This window comes from Ranitomeya variabilis, chromosome 2 (genome assembly GCF_051348905.1).
Source record: "Ranitomeya variabilis isolate aRanVar5 chromosome 2, aRanVar5.hap1, whole genome shotgun sequence".
NCBI lineage: Eukaryota > Metazoa > Chordata > Amphibia > Anura > Dendrobatidae > Ranitomeya > Ranitomeya variabilis.
Genome location: NC_135233.1, coordinates 1110352161 through 1110370049, shown reverse-complemented (window position 1 = coordinate 1110370049; position 17889 = coordinate 1110352161). Strand labels below are relative to the sequence as shown.

Sequence of the window (17889 nt, the reverse complement as noted above, 5' to 3'; positions counted from 1 at the left end):
ACCGACACTATAAAACACCGTAAAAATAATTAAAGACGCCAAAACTGTTGATTTTTTTTGTCACTGGCACAAAAATTTTAAATAAAAAGGATCAAAAGGTAATATGCAACAAAAAATTTTAAAAAAATGGTACAAGTGAAAATGACACAGTCCCGCAAAACACAAGCCCTAATATGGTTCATTAGGTAGAAAAATGAGCTACAGCTCTCAGAATATGGCGATGCAAAAACAAATTCATTTTTGCAAAATCTTGTTTTTCGTCTGTAAAAGCAGCAAAGCTGAAAACCCCCAATATAAATCTGGTATTGCTGTTGTCGTGACCTAGTAATGCGGAACGTTCTGAGACGACATTCCTGTTCTAAATTACAGTGTAAAATCCAAGTACATACAAGACAGAAGTACCACCAGACAAACTTGTGTATCTAAGCAGAGCTCTCTTTATTACACCAGCGGTCAGGGTTTATATAGGTTTTTACTGGCCTGTCTCACCACCGGATGGACACACACACAAGCCACACCAACCAAGGAAACCATACTGGTGCCACATTCATGGGCTGATCAGAGTTAGCTTCCAACAGATGGTCATAATACTAGCCATCTTTCACCATCTCAGGGTGCAGTCCAGTAAAAGGTCTGGTCTCTGTGACCTTGTCTATAGCTTTAGAAGCAATGCCCTGAACACAGGGTACAGTCCAGTAACAGGTCTGGTCTCTGTGGCCTTGTCTATAGCTTTAGAAACAATGCCCCGAACACAGGGTGCAGTCCAGTAACAGGTCTGGTCTCTGTGGCCTTGTCTATAGCTTTAGAAGCAATGCCCTGAACACAGGGTACAGTCCAGTAACAGGTCTGGTCTCTGTGACCTTGTCTATAGCTTTAGAAGCAATGCCCTGAACACAGGGTACAGTCCAGTAACAGGTCTGGTCTCTGTGGCCTTGTCTATAGCTTTAGAAGCAATGCCCTGAACACAGGGTACAGTCCAGTAACAGGTCTGGTCTCTGTGACCTTGTCTATAGCTTTAGAAGCAATGCCTCGAACACAGGGTACAGTCCAATAACAGGTCTGGTCTCTGTGGCCTTGTCTATAGCTTTAGGAGCAATGTCCCGAACACAGGGTACAGTCCAATAACAGGTCTGGTCTCTGTGGCCTTGTCTATAGCTTTAGGAGCAATGCCCTGAACACAGGGTACAGTCCAGTAACAGGTCTGGTCTCTGTGGCCTTGTCTATAGCTTTAGAAGCAATGCACCGAACACAGGGTACAGTCCAGTAACAGGTCTGGTCTCTGTGACCTTGTCTATAGCTTTAGGAGCAATGCCCTGAACACAGCGTACAGTCCAGTAACAGGTCTGGTCTCTGTGACCTTGTCTATAGCTTTAGAAACAATGCCCCGAACACAGGGTACAGTCCAGTAACAGGTCTGGTCTCTGTGACCTTGTCTATAGCTTTAGGAGCAATGCCCCGAACACAGGGCGCAGTCCAGTAACAGGTCTGGTCTCTGTGACCTTGTCTATAGCTTTAGAAGCAATGCCCTGAACACAGGGTACAGTCCAGTAACAGGTCTGGTCTCTGTGACCTTGTCTATAGCTTTAGAAGCAATGCCTCGAACACAGGGTACAGTCCAATAACAGGTCTGGTCTCTGTGGCCTTGTCTATAGCTTTAGGAGCAATGCCCCGAACACAGGGTACAGTCCAGTAACAGGTCTGGTCTCTGTGACCTTGTCTATAGCTTTAGGAGCAATGCCCCGAACACAGGGCGCAGTCCAGTAACAGGTCTGGTCTCTGTGACCTTGTCTATAGCTTTAGAAGCAATGCCCTGAACACAGGGTACAGTCCAGTAACAGGTCTGGTCTCTGTGACATTGTCTATAGCTTTAGGAGCAATGTCCCGAACACAGGGTACAGTCCAATAACAGGTCTGGTCTCTGTGGCCTTGTCTATAGCTTTAGGAGCAATGTCCCGAACACAGGGTACAGTCCAGTAACAGGTCTGGTCTCTGTGGCCTTGTCTATAGCTTTAGAAGCAATGCCCTGAACATAGGGTACAGTCCAATAACAGGTCTGGTCTCTGTGACCTTGTCTATAGCTTTAGGAGCAATGCCCTGAACACAGGGTACAGTCCAGTAACAGGTCTGGTCTCTGTGACCTTGTCTATAGCTTTAGAAGCAATGCACCGAACACAGGGTACAGTCCAGTAACAGGTCTGGTCTCTGTGACCTTGTCTATAGCTTTAGGAGCAATGCCCTGAACACAGCGTACAGTCCAGTAACAGGTCTGGTCTCTGTGATCTTGTCTATAGCTTTAGAAGCAATGCCCCGAACACAGGGTACAGTCCAATAACAGGTCTGGTCTCTGTGGCCTTGTCTATAGCTTTAGGAGCAATGCCCTGAACACAGGGTGCAGTCCAGTAACAGGTCTGGTCTCTGTGGCCTTGTCTATAGCTTTAGAAACAATGCCCTGAACACAGGGTACAGTCCAGTAACAGGTCTGGTCTCTGTGGCCTTGTCTATAGCTTTAGGAGCAATGCCCTGAACACAGGGTACAGTCCAGTAACAGGTCTGGTCTCTGTGGCCTTGTCTATAGCTTTAGGAGCAATGCCCTGAACACAGGGTGCAGTCCAGTAACAGGTCTGGTCTCTGTGGCCTTGTCTATAGCTTTAGAAGCAATGCCCTGAACACAGGGTACAGTCCAGTAACAGGTCTGGTCTCTGTGGCCTTGTCTATAGCTTTAGAAGCAATGCCCCGAACACAGGGTACAGTCCAATAACAGGTCTGGTCTCTGTGGCCTTGTCTATAGCTTTAGGAGCAATGCCCTGAACACAGGGTGCAGTCCAGTAACAGGTCTGGTCTCTGTGGCCTTGTCTATAGCTTTAGAAGCAATGCCCCGAACACAGGGTACAGTCCAATAACAGGTCTGGTCTCTGTGGCCTTGTCTATAGCTTTAGGAGCAATGCCCTGAACACAGGGTGCAGTCCAGTAACAGGTCTGGTCTCTGTGGCCTTGTCTATAGCTTTAGGAGCAATGCCCTGAACACAGGGTGCAGTCCAGTAACAGGTCTGGTCTCTGTGGCCTTGTCTATAGCTTTAGGAGCAATGCCCTGAACATAGGGTGCAGTCCAGTAACAGGTCTGGTCTCTGTGGCCTTGTCTATAGCTTTAGAAGCAATGCCCTGAACACAGGGTACAGTCCAGTAACAGGTCTGGTCTCTGTGACCTTGTCTATAGCTTTAGAAACAATGCCCCGAACACAGGGTACAGTCCAGTAACAGGTCTGGTCTCTGTGGCCTTGTCTATAGCTTTAGAAGCAATGCCCCGAACACAGGATACAGTCCAGTAACAGGTCTGGTCTCTGTGGCCTTGTCTATAGCTTTAGAAACAATGCCCCGAACACATGGTACAGTCCAATAACAGGTCTGGTCTCTGTGACCTTGTCTATAGCTTTAGGAGCAATGCCCCGAACACAGGGTACAGTCCAGTAACAGGTCTGGTCTCTGTGGCCTTGTCTATAGCTTTAGGAGCAATGCCCTGAACACAGGGTGCAGTCCAGTAACAGGTCTGGTCTCTGTGGCCTTGTCTATAGCTTTAGGAGCAATGCCCTGAACATAGGGTGCAGTCCAGTAACAGGTCTGGTCTCTGTGGCCTTGTCTATAGCTTTAGGAGCAATGCCCTGAACACAGGGTACAGTCCAGTAACAGGTCTGGTCTCTGTGGCCTTGTCTATAGCTTTAGGAGCAATGCCCCGAACACAGGGTACAGTCCAGTAACAGGTCTGGTCTCTGTGGCCTTGTCTATAGCTTTAGGAGCAATGCCCTGAACACAGGGTGCAGTCCAGTAACAGGTCTGGTCTCTGTGGCCTTGTCTATAGCTTTAGAAGCAATGCCCCGAACACAGGGTGCAGTCCAGTAACAGGTCTGGTCTCTGTGGCCTTGTCTATAGCTTTAGGAGCAATGCCCTGAACACAGGGTGCAGTCCAGTAACAGGTCTGTTCTCTGTGACCTTGTCTATAGCTTTAGGAGCAATGCCCTGAACACAGGGTACAGTCCAGTAACAGGTCTGGTCTCTGTGGCCTTGTCTATAGCTTTAGGAGCAATGCCCCGAACACACGGTACAGTCCAGTAACAGGTCTGGTCTATGTGACCTTGTCTATAGCTTTAGAAACAATGCCCCGAACACAGGGTACAGTCCAGTAACAGGTCTGGTCTCTGTGGCCTTGTCTATAGCTTTAGAAGCAATGCCTCGAGCACAGGGTACAGTCCAGTAACAGGTCTGGTCTCTGTGACCTTGTCTATAGCTTTAGAAGCAATGCCCTGAACACAGGGTACAGTCCAATAACAGGTCTGGTCTCTGTGACCTTGTCTATAGCTTTAGGAGCAATGCCCCGAACACAGGGTACAGTCCAGTAACAGGTCTGGTCTCTGTGGCCTTGTCTATGGCTTTAGAAGCAATGCCCCGAACACAGGGTACAGTCCAGTAACAGGTCTGGTCTCTGTGGCCTTGTCTATAGCTTTAGAAGCAATGCCCTGAACACAGGGTGCAGTCCAGTAACAGGTCTGGTCTCTGTGGCCTTGTCTATAGCTTTAGAAGCAATGCCTCGAGCACAGGGTACAGTCCAGTAACAGGTCTGGTCTCTGTGACCTTGTCTATAGCTTTAGAAGCAATGCCCTGAACACAGGGTACAGTCCAATAACAGGTCTGGTCTCTGTGACCTTGTCTATAGCTTTAGGAGCAATGCCCCGAACACAGGGTACAGTCCAGTAACAGGTCTGGTCTCTGTGGCCTTGTCTATAGCTTTAGAAGCAATGCCTCGAGCACAGGGTACAGTCCAGTAACAGGTCTGGTCTCTGTGACCTTGTCTATAGCTTTAGAAGCAATGCCCTGAACACAGGGTACAGTCCAATAACAGGTCTGGTCTCTGTGACCTTGTCTATAGCTTTAGGAGCAATGCCCCGAACACAGGGTACAGTCCAGTAACAGGTCTGGTCTCTGTGACCTTGTCTATAGCTTTAGTAGCAATGCACCGAACACAGGGTACAGTCCAGTAACAGGTCTGGTCTCTGTGACCTTGTCTATAGCTTTAGAAGCAATGCCCTGAACACACGGTACAGTCCAGTAACAGGTCTGGTCTCTGTGGCCTTGTCTATAGCTTTAGGAGCAATGCCCTGAACACAGGGTACAGTCCAGTAACAGGTCTGGTCTCTGTGACCTTGTCTATAGCTTTAGAAACAATGCCCCGAACACAGGGTACAGTCCAGTAACAGGTCTGGTCTCTGTGGCCTTGTCTATAGCTTTAGAAGCAATGCCCTGAACACAGGGTGCAGTCCAGTAACAGGTCTGGTCTCTGTGACCTTGTCTATAGCTTTAGAAGCAATGCCCCGAACACAGGGTACAGTCCAGTAACAGGTCTGGTCTCTGTGGCCTTGTCTATAGCTTTAGAAGCAATGCCCTGAACACAGGGTACAGTCCAGTAACAGGTCTGGTCTCTGTGGCCTTGTCTATAGCTTTAGAAGCAATGCCCCGAACACAGGGTACAGTCCAGTAACAGGTCTGGTCTCTGTGACCTTGTCTATAGCTTTAGAAGCAATGCCTCGAGCACAGGGTACAGTCCAGTAACAGGTCTGGTCTCTGTGACCTTGTCTATAGCTTTAGAAGCAATGCCCTGAACACAGGGTACAGTCCAGTAACAGGTCTGGTCTCTGTGACCTTGTCTATAGCTTTAGGAGCAATGCCCTGAACACAGGGTGCAGTCCAGTAACAGGTCTGGTCTCTGTGGCCTTGTCTATAGCTTTAGGAGCAATGCCCTGAACACACGGTACAGTCCAGTAACAGGTCTGGTCTCTGTGACCTTGTCTATAGCTTTAGAAGCAATGACCTGAACACAGGGTACAGTCCAGTAACAGGTCTGGTCTCTGTGACCTTGTCTATAGCTTTAGAAGCAATGTCCCGAACACAGGGTACAGTCCAGTAACAGGTCTGGTCTCTGTGATCTTGTCTATAGCTTTAGAAGCAATGCCCTGAACACAGGGTACAGTCCAGTAACAGGTCTGGTCTCTGTGACCTTGTCTATAGCTTTAGAAGCAATGCCCTGAACATAGGGTGCAGTCCAGTAACAGGTCTGGTCTCTGTGGCCTTGTCTATAGCTTTAGAAACAATGCCCCGAACACAGGGTACAGTCCAGTAACAGGTCTGGTCTCTGTGGCCTTGTCTATAGCTTTAGAAGCAATGCCCCGAACACAGGGTACAGTCCAATAACAGGTCTGGTCTCTGTGGCCTTGTCTATAGCTTTAGAAGCAATGTCCTGAACACAGGGTACAGTCCAGTAACAGGTCTGGTCTCTGTGGCCTTGTCTATAGCTTTAGAAGCAATGTCCTGAACACAGGGTACAGTCCAGTAACAGGTCTGGTCTCTGTGGCCTTGTCTATAGCTTTAGAAGCAATGCCCTGAACACAGGGTACAGTCCAGTAACAGGTCTGGTCTCTGTGGCCTTGTCTATAGCTTTAGAAGCAATGTCCTGAACACAGGGTACAGTCCAGTAACAGGTCTGGTCTCTGTGGCCTTGTCTATAGCTTTAGAAGCAATGCCCTGAACACAGGGTACAGTCCAGTAACAGGTCTGGTCTCTGTGGCCTTGTCTATAGCTTTAGAAGCAATGCCCCGAACACAGGGTGCAGTCCAGTAACAGGTCTGGTCTCTGTGGCCTTGTCTATAGCTTTAGGAGCAATGCCCTGAACACAGGGTACAGTCCAGTAACAGGTCTGGTCTCTGTGACCTTGTCTATAGTTTTAGGAGCAATGTCCTGAACACAGGGTACAGTCCAGTAACAGGTCTGGTCTCTGTGACCTTGTCTATAGCTTTAGAAGCAATGCCCCGAACACAGGGTACAGTCCAGTAGCAGGTCTGGTCTCTGTGACCTTGTCTATAGCTTTAGAAGCAATGTCCCGAACACAGGGTACAGTCCAGTAACAGGTCTGGTCTCTGTGACCTTGTCTATAGCTTTAGAAACAATGCCCCGAACACAGGGTGCAGTCCAGTAACAGGTCTGGTCTCTGTGACCTTGTCTATAGCTTTTGAAGCAATGCCCTGAACACAGGGTACAGTCCAGTAACAGGTCTGGTCTCTGTGACCTTGTCTATAGCTTTAGAAGCAATGCCTCGAGCACAGGGTGCAGTCCAGCAACAGGTCTGGTCTCTGTGACCTTGTCTATAGCTTTAGAAGCAATGCCCTGAACATAGGGTACAGTCCAGTAACAGGTCTGGTCTCTGTGGCCTTGTCTATAGCTTTAGAAGCAATATCCCGAACACAGGGTGCAGTCCAGTAACAGGTCTGGTCTCTGTGGCCTTGTCTATAGCTTTAGAAGCAATGCCCTGAACACAGGGTACAGTCCAGTAACAGGTCTGGTCTCTGTGGCCTTGTCTATAGCTTTAGAAGCAATGCCCTGAACATAGGGTACAGTCCAGTAACAGGTCTGGTCTCTGTGGCCTTGTCTATAGCTTTAGAAGCAATGCCCTGAACATAGGGTACGGTCCAGTAACAGGTCTGGTCTCTGTGGCCTTGTCTATAGCTTTAGAAACAATGCCCCGAACACAGGGTACAGTCCAGTAACAGGTCTGGTCTCTGTGGCCTTGTCTATAGCTTTAGAAGCAATGTCCCGAACACAGGGTACAGTCCAGTAACAGGTCTGGTCTCTGTGACCTTGTCTATAGCTTTAGAAGCAATGCCCTGAACATAGGGTACAGTCCAGTAACAGGTCTGGTCTCTGTGGCCTTGTCTATAGCTTTAGGAGCAATGCCCTGAACACAGGGTACAGTCCAGTAACAGGTCTGGTCTCTGTGGCCTTGTCTATAGTTTTAGAAGCAATGCCCCGAACACAGGATACAGTCCAGTAACAGGTCTGGTCTCTGTGACCTTGTCTATAGCTTTAGAAGCAATGCCCCGAACACAGGGTACAGTCCAGTAACAGGTCTGGTCTCTGTGGCCTTGTCTATAGCTTTAGAAACAATGCCCCGAACACAGGATACAGTCCAGTAACAGGTCTGGTCTCTGTGACCTTGTCTATAGCTTTAGAAGCAATGCCCCGAACACAGGGTACAGTCCAGTAACAGGTCTGTTCTCTGTGACCTTGTCTATAGCTTTAGAAGCAATGCACCGAACACAGGGTACAGTCCAGTAACAGGTCTGGTCTCTGTGGCCTTGTCTATAGCTTTAGAAGCAATACCCTGAACACAGGGTACAGTCCAGTAACAGGTCTGGTCTCTGTGACCTTGTCTATAGCTTTAGAAGCAATGCCCTGAACACAGGGTACAGTCCAGTAACAGGTCTGGTCTCTGTGACCTTGTCTATAGCTTTAGGAGCAATGCCCCGAACACAGGGTACAGTCCAGTAACAGGTCTGGTCTATGTGACCTTGTCTATAGCTTTAGGAGCAATGCCCTGAACACAGGGTACAGTCCAGTAACAGGTCTGGTCTCTGTGGCCTTGTCTATAGCTTTAGGAGCAATGCCCCGAACACAGGGTACAGTCCAGTAACAGGTCTGGTCTATGTGACCTTGTCTATAGCTTTAGAAGCAATGCCCTGAACACATGGTGCAGTCCAGTAACAGGTCTGGTCTCTGTGACCTTGTCTATAGCTTTAGAAGCAATGCCCTGAACATAGGGTACAGTCCAGTAACAGGTCTGGTCTCTGTGGCCTTGTCTATAGCTTTAGGAGCAATGCCCTGAACATAGGGTACAGTCCAGCAACAGGTCTGGTCTATGTGACCTTGTCTATAGCTTTAGGAGCAATGCCCTGAACACAGGATACAGTCCAGTAACAGGTCTGGTCTCTGTGGCCTTGTCTATAGCTTTAGAAGCAATGCCCCGAACACATGGTGCAGTCCAGTAACAGGTCTGGTCTCTGTGGCCTTGTCTATAGCTTTAGAAACAATGCCCCAAACACATGGTGCAGTCCAGTAACAGGTCTGGTCTCTGTGACCTTGTCTATAGCTTTAGAAGCAATGCCCTGAACATAGGGTACAGTCCAGTAACAGGTCTGGTCTCTGTGGCCTTGTCTATAGCTTTAGGAGCAATGCCCCGAACATAGGGTACAGTCCAGCAACAGGTCTGGTCTCTGTGACCTTGTCTATAGCTTTAGAAGCAATGCACCGAACACAGGGTACAGTCCAGTAACAGGTCTGGTCTCTGTGGCCTTGTCTATAGCTTTAGAAACAATGCCCTGAACACAGGGTGCAGTCCAATAACAGGTCTGGTCTCTGTGACCTTGTCTATAGCTTTAGAAGCAATGTCCTGAACACAGGGTACAGTCCAGTAACAGGTCTGGTCTCTGTGGCCTTGTCTATAGCTTTAGAAGCAATGTCCCGAACACAGGGTGCAGTCCAGTAAAAGGTCTGGTCTCTGTGGCCTTGTCTATAGCTTTAGAAGCAATACCCTGAACACAGGGTACAGTCCAGTAACAGGTCTGGTCTCTGTGGCCTTGTCTATAGCTTTAGAAGCAATATCCCGAACACAGGGTGCAGTCCAGTAACAGGTCTGGTCTCTGTGGCCTTGTCTATAGCTTTAGAAGCAATGCCCCGAACACAGGGTACAGTCCAGTAACAGGTCTGGTCTCTGTGGCCTTGTCTATGGCTTTAGAAGCAATGCCCCGAACACACGGTACAGTCCAGTAACAGGTCTGGTCTCTGTGACCTTGTCTATAGCTTTAGATGCAATATCCCGAACACAGGGTACAGTCCAGTAACAGGTCTGTTCTCTGTGACCTTGTCTATAGCTTTAGAAGCAATGCACCGAACACAGGGTACAGTCCAGTAACAGGTCTGGTCTCTGTGACCTTGTCTATAGCTTTAGGAGCAATGCCCTGAACACAGGATACAGTCCAGTAACAGGTCTGGTCTCTGTGGCCTTGTCTATAGCTTTAGAAGCAATGCCCCGAACACATGGTGCAGTCCAGTAACAGGTCTGGTCTCTGTGGCCTTGTCTATAGCTTTAGAAACAATGCCCCAAACACATGGTGCAGTCCAGTAACAGGTCTGGTCTCTGTGGCCTTGTGTATAGCTTTAGAAGCAATGTCCTGAACACAGGGTACAGTCCAGTAACAGGTCTGGTCTCTGTGACCTTGTCTATAGCTTTAGAAGCAATGCCCTGAACATAGGGTACAGTCCAGTAACAGGTCTGGTCTCTGTGGCCTTGTCTATAGCTTTAGGAGCAATGCCCCGAACATAGGGTACAGTCCAGCAACAGGTCTGGTCTCTGTGACCTTGTCTATAGCTTTAGAAGCAATGCACCGAACACAGGGTACAGTCCAGTAACAGGTCTGGTCTCTGTGACCTTGTCTATAGCTTTAGAAACAATGCCCTGAACACAGGGTGCAGTCCAATAACAGGTCTGGTCTCTGTGACCTTGTCTATAGCTTTAGAAGCAATGTCCTGAACACAGGGTACAGTCCAGTAACAGGTCTGGTCTCTGTGGCCTTGTCTATAGCTTTAGAAGCAATGTCCCGAACACAGGGTACAGTCCAGTAACAGGTCTGGTCTCTGTGACCTTGTCTATAGCTTTAGAAACAATGCCCTGAACACAGGGTGCAGTCCAATAACAGGTCTGGTCTCTGTGGCCTTGTCTATAGCTTTAGAAGCAATGTCCCGAACACAGGGTACAGTCCAGTAACAGGTCTGGTCTCTGTGGCCTTGTCTATAGCTTTAGAAGCAATGCCCTGAACACATGGTGCAGTCCAGTAACAGGTCTGGTCTCTGTGACCTTGTCTATAGCTTTAGAAACAATGCCCCGAACACAGGGTACAGTCCAGTAACAGGTCTGGTCTCTGTGGCCTTGTCTATAGCTTTAGGAGCTATGCCCCGAACACAGGGTACAGTCCAGTAACAGGTCTGGTCTCTGTGGCCTTGTCTATAGCTGTAGGAGCAATGCCCCGAACACAGGGTACAGTCCAGTAACAGGTCTGTTCTCTGTGACCTTGTCTATAGCTTTAGAAGCAATGCACCGAACACAGGGTACAGTCCAGTAACAGGTCTGGTCTCTGTGGCCTTGTCTATAGCTTTAGAAGCAATACCCTGAACACAGGGTACAGTCCAGTAACAGGTCTGGTCTCTGTGGCCTTGTCTATAGCTTTAGAAGCAATGCCCCGAACACATGGTGCAGTCCAGTAACAGGTCTGGTCTCTGTGGCCTTGTCTATAGCTTTAGAAACAATGCCCTGAACACAGGGTGCAGTCCAATAACAGGTCTGGTCTCTGTGACCTTGTCTATAGCTTTAGGAGCTATGTCCTGAACACAGGGTACAGTCCAGTAACAGGTCTGGTCTCTGTGGCCTTGTCTATAGCTTTAGAAGCAATATCCCGAACACAGGGTACAGTCCAGTAACAGGTCTGGTCTCTGTGGCCTTGTCTATAGCTTTAGAAGCAATGCCCCGAACACAGGGTACAGTCCAGTAACAGGTCTGGTCTCTGTGGCCTTGTCTATGGCTTTAGAAGCAATGCCCCGAACACACGGTACAGTCCAGTAACAGGTCTGGTCTATGTGACCTTGTCTGTAGCTTTAGAAGCAATATCCCGAACACAGGGTACAGTCCAGTAACAGGTCTGGTCTCTGTGACCTTGTCTATAGCTTTAGAAGCAATGCACCAAACACAGGGTACAGGCCAGTAACAGGTCTGGTCTCTGTGACCTTGTCTATAGCTTTAGGAGCAATGCCCTGAACACAGGATACAGTCCAGTAACAGGTCTGGTCTCTGTGGCCTTGTCTATAGCTTTAAAAGCAATGCCCCGAACACATGGTGCAGTCCAGTAACAGGTCTGGTCTCTGTGACCTTGTCTATAGCTTTAGAAGCAATGCCCTGAACACAGGGTACAGTCCAGTAACAGGTCTGGTCTCTGTGGCCTTGTCTATAGCTTTAGGAGCAATGCCCTGAACACAGGATACAGTCCAGTAACAGGTCTGGTCTCTGTGACCTTGTCTATAGCTTTAGGAGCAATGCCCCAAACACATGGTGCAGTCCAGTAACAGGTCTGGTCTCTGTGACCTTGTCTATAGCTTTAGAAGCAATGCCCTGAACATAGGGTACAGTCCAGTAACAGGTCTGGTCTCTGTGGCCTTGTCTATAGCTTTAGGAGCAATGCCCCGAACATAGGGTACAGTCCAGCAACAGGTCTGGTCTCTGTGACCTTGTCTATAGCTTTAGAAGCAATGCACCGAACACAGGGTACAGTCCAATAACAGGTCTGGTCTCTGTGACCTTGTCTATAGCTTTAGAAGCAATGCCCTGAACACAGGGTACAGTCCAGTAACAGGTCTGGTCTCTGTGGCCTTGTCTATAGCTTTAGAAACAATGCCCTGAACACAGGGTGCAGTCCAATAACAGGTCTGGTCTCTGTGACCTTGTCTATATCTTTAGAAACAATGCCCTGAACACAGGGTGCAGTCCAATAACAGGTCTGGTCTCTGTGACCTTGTCTATAGCTTTAGAAGCAATGCCCCGAACACAGGGTACAGTCCAGTAACAGGTCTGGTCTCTGTGGCCTTGTCTATAGCTTTAGAAGCAATGCCCCAAACACAGGGTACAGTCCAGTAACAGGTCTGGTCTCTGTGACCTTGTCTATAGCTTTAGGAGCAATGCCCTGAACACACGGTACAGTCCAGTAACAGGTCTGTTCTCTGTGACCTTGTCTATAGCTTTAGAAGCAATGCCCTGAACATAGGGTACAGTCCAGTAACAGGTCTGGTCTCTGTGACCTTGTCTATAGCTTTAGGAGCAATGCCCTGAACACAGGGTACAGTCCAGTAACAGGTCTGGTCTCTGTGGCCTTGTCTATAGCTTTAGAAGCAATATCCCGAACACAGGGTGCAGTCCAGTAACAGGTCTGGTCTCTGTGGCCTTGTCTATAGCTTTAGAAGCAATGCCCCGAACACAGGGTACAGTCCAGTAACAGGTCTGGTCTCTGTGGCCTTGTCTATGGCTTTAGAAGCAATGTCCTGAACACAGGGTGCAGTCCAGTAACAGGTCTGGTCTTTGTGGCCTTGTCTATAGCTTTAGAAGCAATGCCCCAAACACATGGTGCAGTCCAGTAACAGGTCTGGTCTCTGTGGCCTTGTCTATAGCTTTAGAAGCAATGCCCTGAACACAGGGTACAGTCCAGTAACAGGTCTGGTCTCTGTGATCTTGTCTATAGCTTTAGAAGCAATGCCCCGAACACAGGGTACAGTCCAGTAACAGGTCTGGTCTCTGTGACCTTGTCTATAGCTTTAGAAGCAATGCCCCGAACACACGGTACAGTCCAGTAACAGGTCTGGTCTCTGTGACCTTGTCTATAGCTTTAGAAGCAATATCCCGAACACACGGTACAGTCCAGTAACAGGTCTGTTCTCTGTGACCTTGTCTGTAGCTTTAGAAGCAATGCACCGAGCACAGGGTACAGTCCAGTAACAGGTCTGGTCTCTGTGACCTTGTCTATAGCTTTAGGAGCAATGCCCTGAACACAGGATACAGTCCAGTAACAGGTCTGGTCTCTGTGGCCTTGTCTATAGCTTTAGAAGCAATGCCCCGAACACATGGTGCAGTCCAGTAACAGGTCTGGTCTCTGTGGCCTTGTCTATAGCTTTAGAAACAATGCCCCAAACACATGGTGCAGTCCAGTAACAGGTCTGGTCTCTGTGACCTTGTCTATAGCTTTAGAAGCAATGCCCTGAACATAGGGTACAGTCCAGTAACAGGTCTGGTCTCTGTGGCCTTGTCTATAGCTTTAGGAGCAATGCCCCGAACATAGGGTACAGTCCAGCAACAGGTCTGGTCTCTGTGACCTTGTCTATAGCTTTAGAAGCAATGCACCGAACACAGGGTACAGTCCAGTAACAGGTCTGGTCTCTGTGACCTTGTCTATAGCTTTAGAAACAATGCCCTGAACACAGGGTGCAGTCCAATAACAGGTCTGGTCTCTGTGACCTTGTCTATAGCTTTAGAAGCAATGTCCTGAACACAGGGTACAGTCCAGTAACAGGTCTGGTCTCTGTGGCCTTGTCTATAGCTTTAGAAGCAATGTCCCGAACACAGGGTACAGTCCAGTAACAGGTCTGGTCTCTGTGACCTTGTCTATGGCTTTAGGAGCAATACCCTGAACACAGGGTGCAGTCCAGTAACAGGTCTGGTCTCTGTGACCTTGTCTATAGGTTTAGAAGCAATGTCCTGAACACAGGGTACAGTCCAGTAACAGGTCTGGTCTCTGTGACCTTGTCTATAGCTTTAGGAGCAATGCCCCGAACACAGGGTACAGTCCAGTAACAGGTCTGGTCTCTGTGACCTTGTCTATAGCTTTAGAAGCAATGCCCTGAACATAGGGTACAGTCCAGTAACAGGTCTGGTCTCTGTGGCCTTGTCTATAGCTTTAGGAGCAATGCCCCGAACATAGGGTACAGTCCAGCAACAGGTCTGGTCTCTGTGACCTTGTCTATAGCTTTAGAAGCAATGCCCTGAACACAGGGTACAGTCCAGTAACAGGTCTGGTCTCTGTGACCTTGTCTATAGGTTTAGAAGCAATGCACCGAACACAGGGTACAGTCCAGTAACAGGTCTGGTCTCTGTGGCCTTGTCTATAGCTTTAGAAGCAATGTCCCGAACACAGGGTACAGTCCAGTAACAGGTCTGGTCTCTGTGGCCTTGTCTATAGCTTTAGAAGCAATGCCTCGAGCACAGGGTACAGTCCAGTAACAGGTCTGGTCTCTGTGGCCTTGTCTATAGCTGTAGGAGCAATGCCCCGAACACAGGGTACAGTCCAGTAACAGGTCTGGTCTCTGTGATCTTGTCTATAGCTTTAGAAGCAATGCCCTGAACACAGGGTGCAGTCCAGTAACAGGTCTGGTCTCTGTGATCTTGTCTATAGCTTTAGAAGCAATGCCCTGAACACAGGGTGCAGTCCAGTAACAGGTCTGGTCTCTGTGATCTTGTCTATAGCTTTAGAAGCAATGCCCTGAACACAGGGTGCAGTCCAGTAACAGGTCTGGTCTCTGTGGCCTTGTCTATAGCTTTAGAAGCAATGCCCCGAACACAGGGTACAGTCCAGTAACAGGTCTGGTCTCTGTGACCTTGTCTATAGCTTTAGAAGCAATGTCCTGAACACAGGGTACAGTCCAGTAACAGGTCTGGTCTCTGTGATCTTGTCTATAGCTTTAGAAGCAATGCCCTGAACACAGGGTGCAGTCCAGTAACAGGTTTGGTCTCTGTGACCTTGTCTATAGCTTTAGGAGCAATGCCCCGAACACAGGGTACAGTCCAGTAACAGGTCTGGTCTCTGTGACCTTGTCTATAGCTTTAGAAGCAATGTCCTGAACACAGGGTACAGTCCAGTAACAGGTCTGGTCTCTGTGGCCTTGTCTATAGCTTTAGAAGCAATGCCCCAAACACAGGGTACAGTCCAGTAACAGGTCTGGTCTATGTGACCTTGTCTATAGCTTTAGGAGCAATGCCCCAAACACAGGGTACAGTCCAGTAACAGGTCTGGTCTCTGTGGCCTTGTCTATAGCTTTAGAAGCAATGCCTCGAGCACAGGGTACAGTCCAGTAACAGGTCTGGTCTCTGTGACCTTGTGTATAGCTTTAGGAGCAATACCCTGAACACAGGGTACAGTCCAGTAACAGGTCTGGTCTCTGTGACCTTGTCTATAGCTTTAGAAGCAATGCCCTGAACACATGGTGCAGTCCAGTAACAGGTCTGGTCTCTGTGACCTTGTCTATAGCTTTAGAAGCAATGCCCCGAACACATGGTGCAGTCCAGTAACAGGTCTGGTCTCTGTGACCTTGTCTATAGCTTTAGAAGCAATGCCCCGAACACATGGTGCAGTCCAGTAACAGGTCTGGTCTCTGTGGCCTTGTCTATAGCTTTAGAAACAATGCCCCAAACACAGGGTACAGTCCAGTAACAGGTCTGGTCTCTGTGACCTTGTCTATAGCTTTAGAAGCAATGCCCTGAACATAGGGTACAGTCCAGTAACAGGTCTGGTCTCTGTGACCTTGTCTATAGCTTTAGGAGCAATGCCCTGAACACAGGGTACAGTCCAGTAACAGGTCTGGTCTCTGTGGCCTTGTCTATAGCTTTAGGAGCAATGCCCTGAACACAGGGTACAGTCCAGTAACAGGTCTGGTCTCTGTGGCCTTGTCTATAGCTTTAGGAGCAATGCCCCGAACATAGGGTACAGTCCAGCAACAAGTCTGGTCTCTGTGACCTTGTCTATAGCTTTAGAAGCAATGCCCCGAACACAGGGTACAGTCCAGTAACAGGTCTGGTCTCTGTGACCTTGTCTATAGCTTTAGAAACAATGCCCTGAACACAGGGTGCAGTCCAATAACAGGTCTGGTCTCTGTGGCCTTGTCTATGGCTTTAGAAGCAATGCCCTGAACACGGTACAGTCCAGTAACAGGTCTGGTCTCTGTGGCCTTGTCTATAGCTTTAGGAGCAATGCCCCGAACATAGGGTACAGTCCAGCAACAGGTCTGGTCTCTGTGACCTTGTCTATAGCTTTAGAAGCAATGCACCGAACACAGGGTACAGTCCAGTAACAGGTCTGGTCTCTGTGGCCTTGTCTATAGCTTTAGGAGCAATGCCCCGAACACAGGGTACAGTCCAGTAACAGGTCTGGTCTCTGTGACCTTGTCTATAGCTTTAGAAACAATGCCCTGAACACAGGGTGCAGTCCAATAACAGGTCTGGTCTCTGTGACCTTGTCTATAGCTTTAGGAGCAATGTCCCGAACACAGGGTACAGTCCAGTAAAAGGTCTGGTCTCTGTGGCCTTGTGTATAGCTTTAGAAGCAATGTCCCGAACACAGGGTACAGTCCAGTAACAGGTCTGGTCTCTGTGGCCTTGTCTATAGCTTTAGGAGCAATGCCCTGAACACAGGGTACAGTCCAGTAACAGGTCTGGTCTCTGTGACCTTGTCTATAGCTTTAGGAGCAATGCCCTGAACACAGGATACAGTCCAGTAACAGGTCTGGTCTCTGTGGCCTTGTCTATAGCTTTAAAAGCAATGCCCCGAACACATGGTGCAGTCCAGTAACAGGTCTGGTCTCTGTGACCTTGTCTATAGCTTTAGAAGCAATGCCCTGAACATAGGGTACGGTCCAGTAACAGGTCTGGTCTCTGTGACCTTGTCTATAGCTTTAGGAGCAATGCCCTGAACACAGGATACAGTCCAGTAACAGGTCTGGTCTCTGTGGCCTTGTCTATAGCTTTAGAAACAATGCCCCAAACACATGGTGCAGTCCAGTAACAGGTCTGGTCTCTGTGACCTTGTCTATAGCTTTAGAAGCAATGCCCTGAACATAGGGTACAGTCCAGTAACAGGTCTGGTCTCTGTGGCCTTGTCTATAGCTTTAGGAGCAATGCCCCGAACATAGGGTACAGTCCAGCAACAGGTCTGGTCTCTGTGACCTTGTCTATAGCTTTAGAAGCAATGCCCCGAACATAGGGTACAGTCCAGCAACAGGTCTGGTCTCTGTGACCTTGTCTATAGCTTTAGAAGCAATACCCTGAACACAGGGTACAGTCCAGTAACAGGTCTGGTCTCTGTGACCTTGTCTATAGCTTTAGAAGCAATGCACCGAACACAGGGTACAGTCCAGTAACAGGTCTGGTCTCTGTGGCCTTGTCTATAGCTTTAGAAGCAATATCCCGAACACAGGGTGCAGTCCAGTAACAGGTCTGGTCTCTGTGACCTTGTCTATAGCTTTAGAAGCAATATCCCGAACACAGGGTACAGTCCAGTAACAGGTCTGTTCTCTGTGACCTTGTCTATAGCTTTAGAAGCAATGCACCGAGCACAGGGTACAGTCCAGTAACAGGTCTGGTCTCTGTGACCTTGTCTATAGCTTTAGAAGCAATGCACCGAACACAGGGTACAGTCCAGTAACAGGTCTGGT

At 48.6% G+C, this 17889-nt stretch overlaps 1 protein-coding gene across 3 annotated transcripts in view; it reads left to right on the top strand.

Annotated features, from left to right (window-relative positions):
* Positions 1-17889, top strand: part of GTF3C2 (general transcription factor IIIC subunit 2) — a 160944-nt gene that overhangs the window by 51373 nt on the left and 91682 nt on the right. The window lies entirely within an intron of this gene.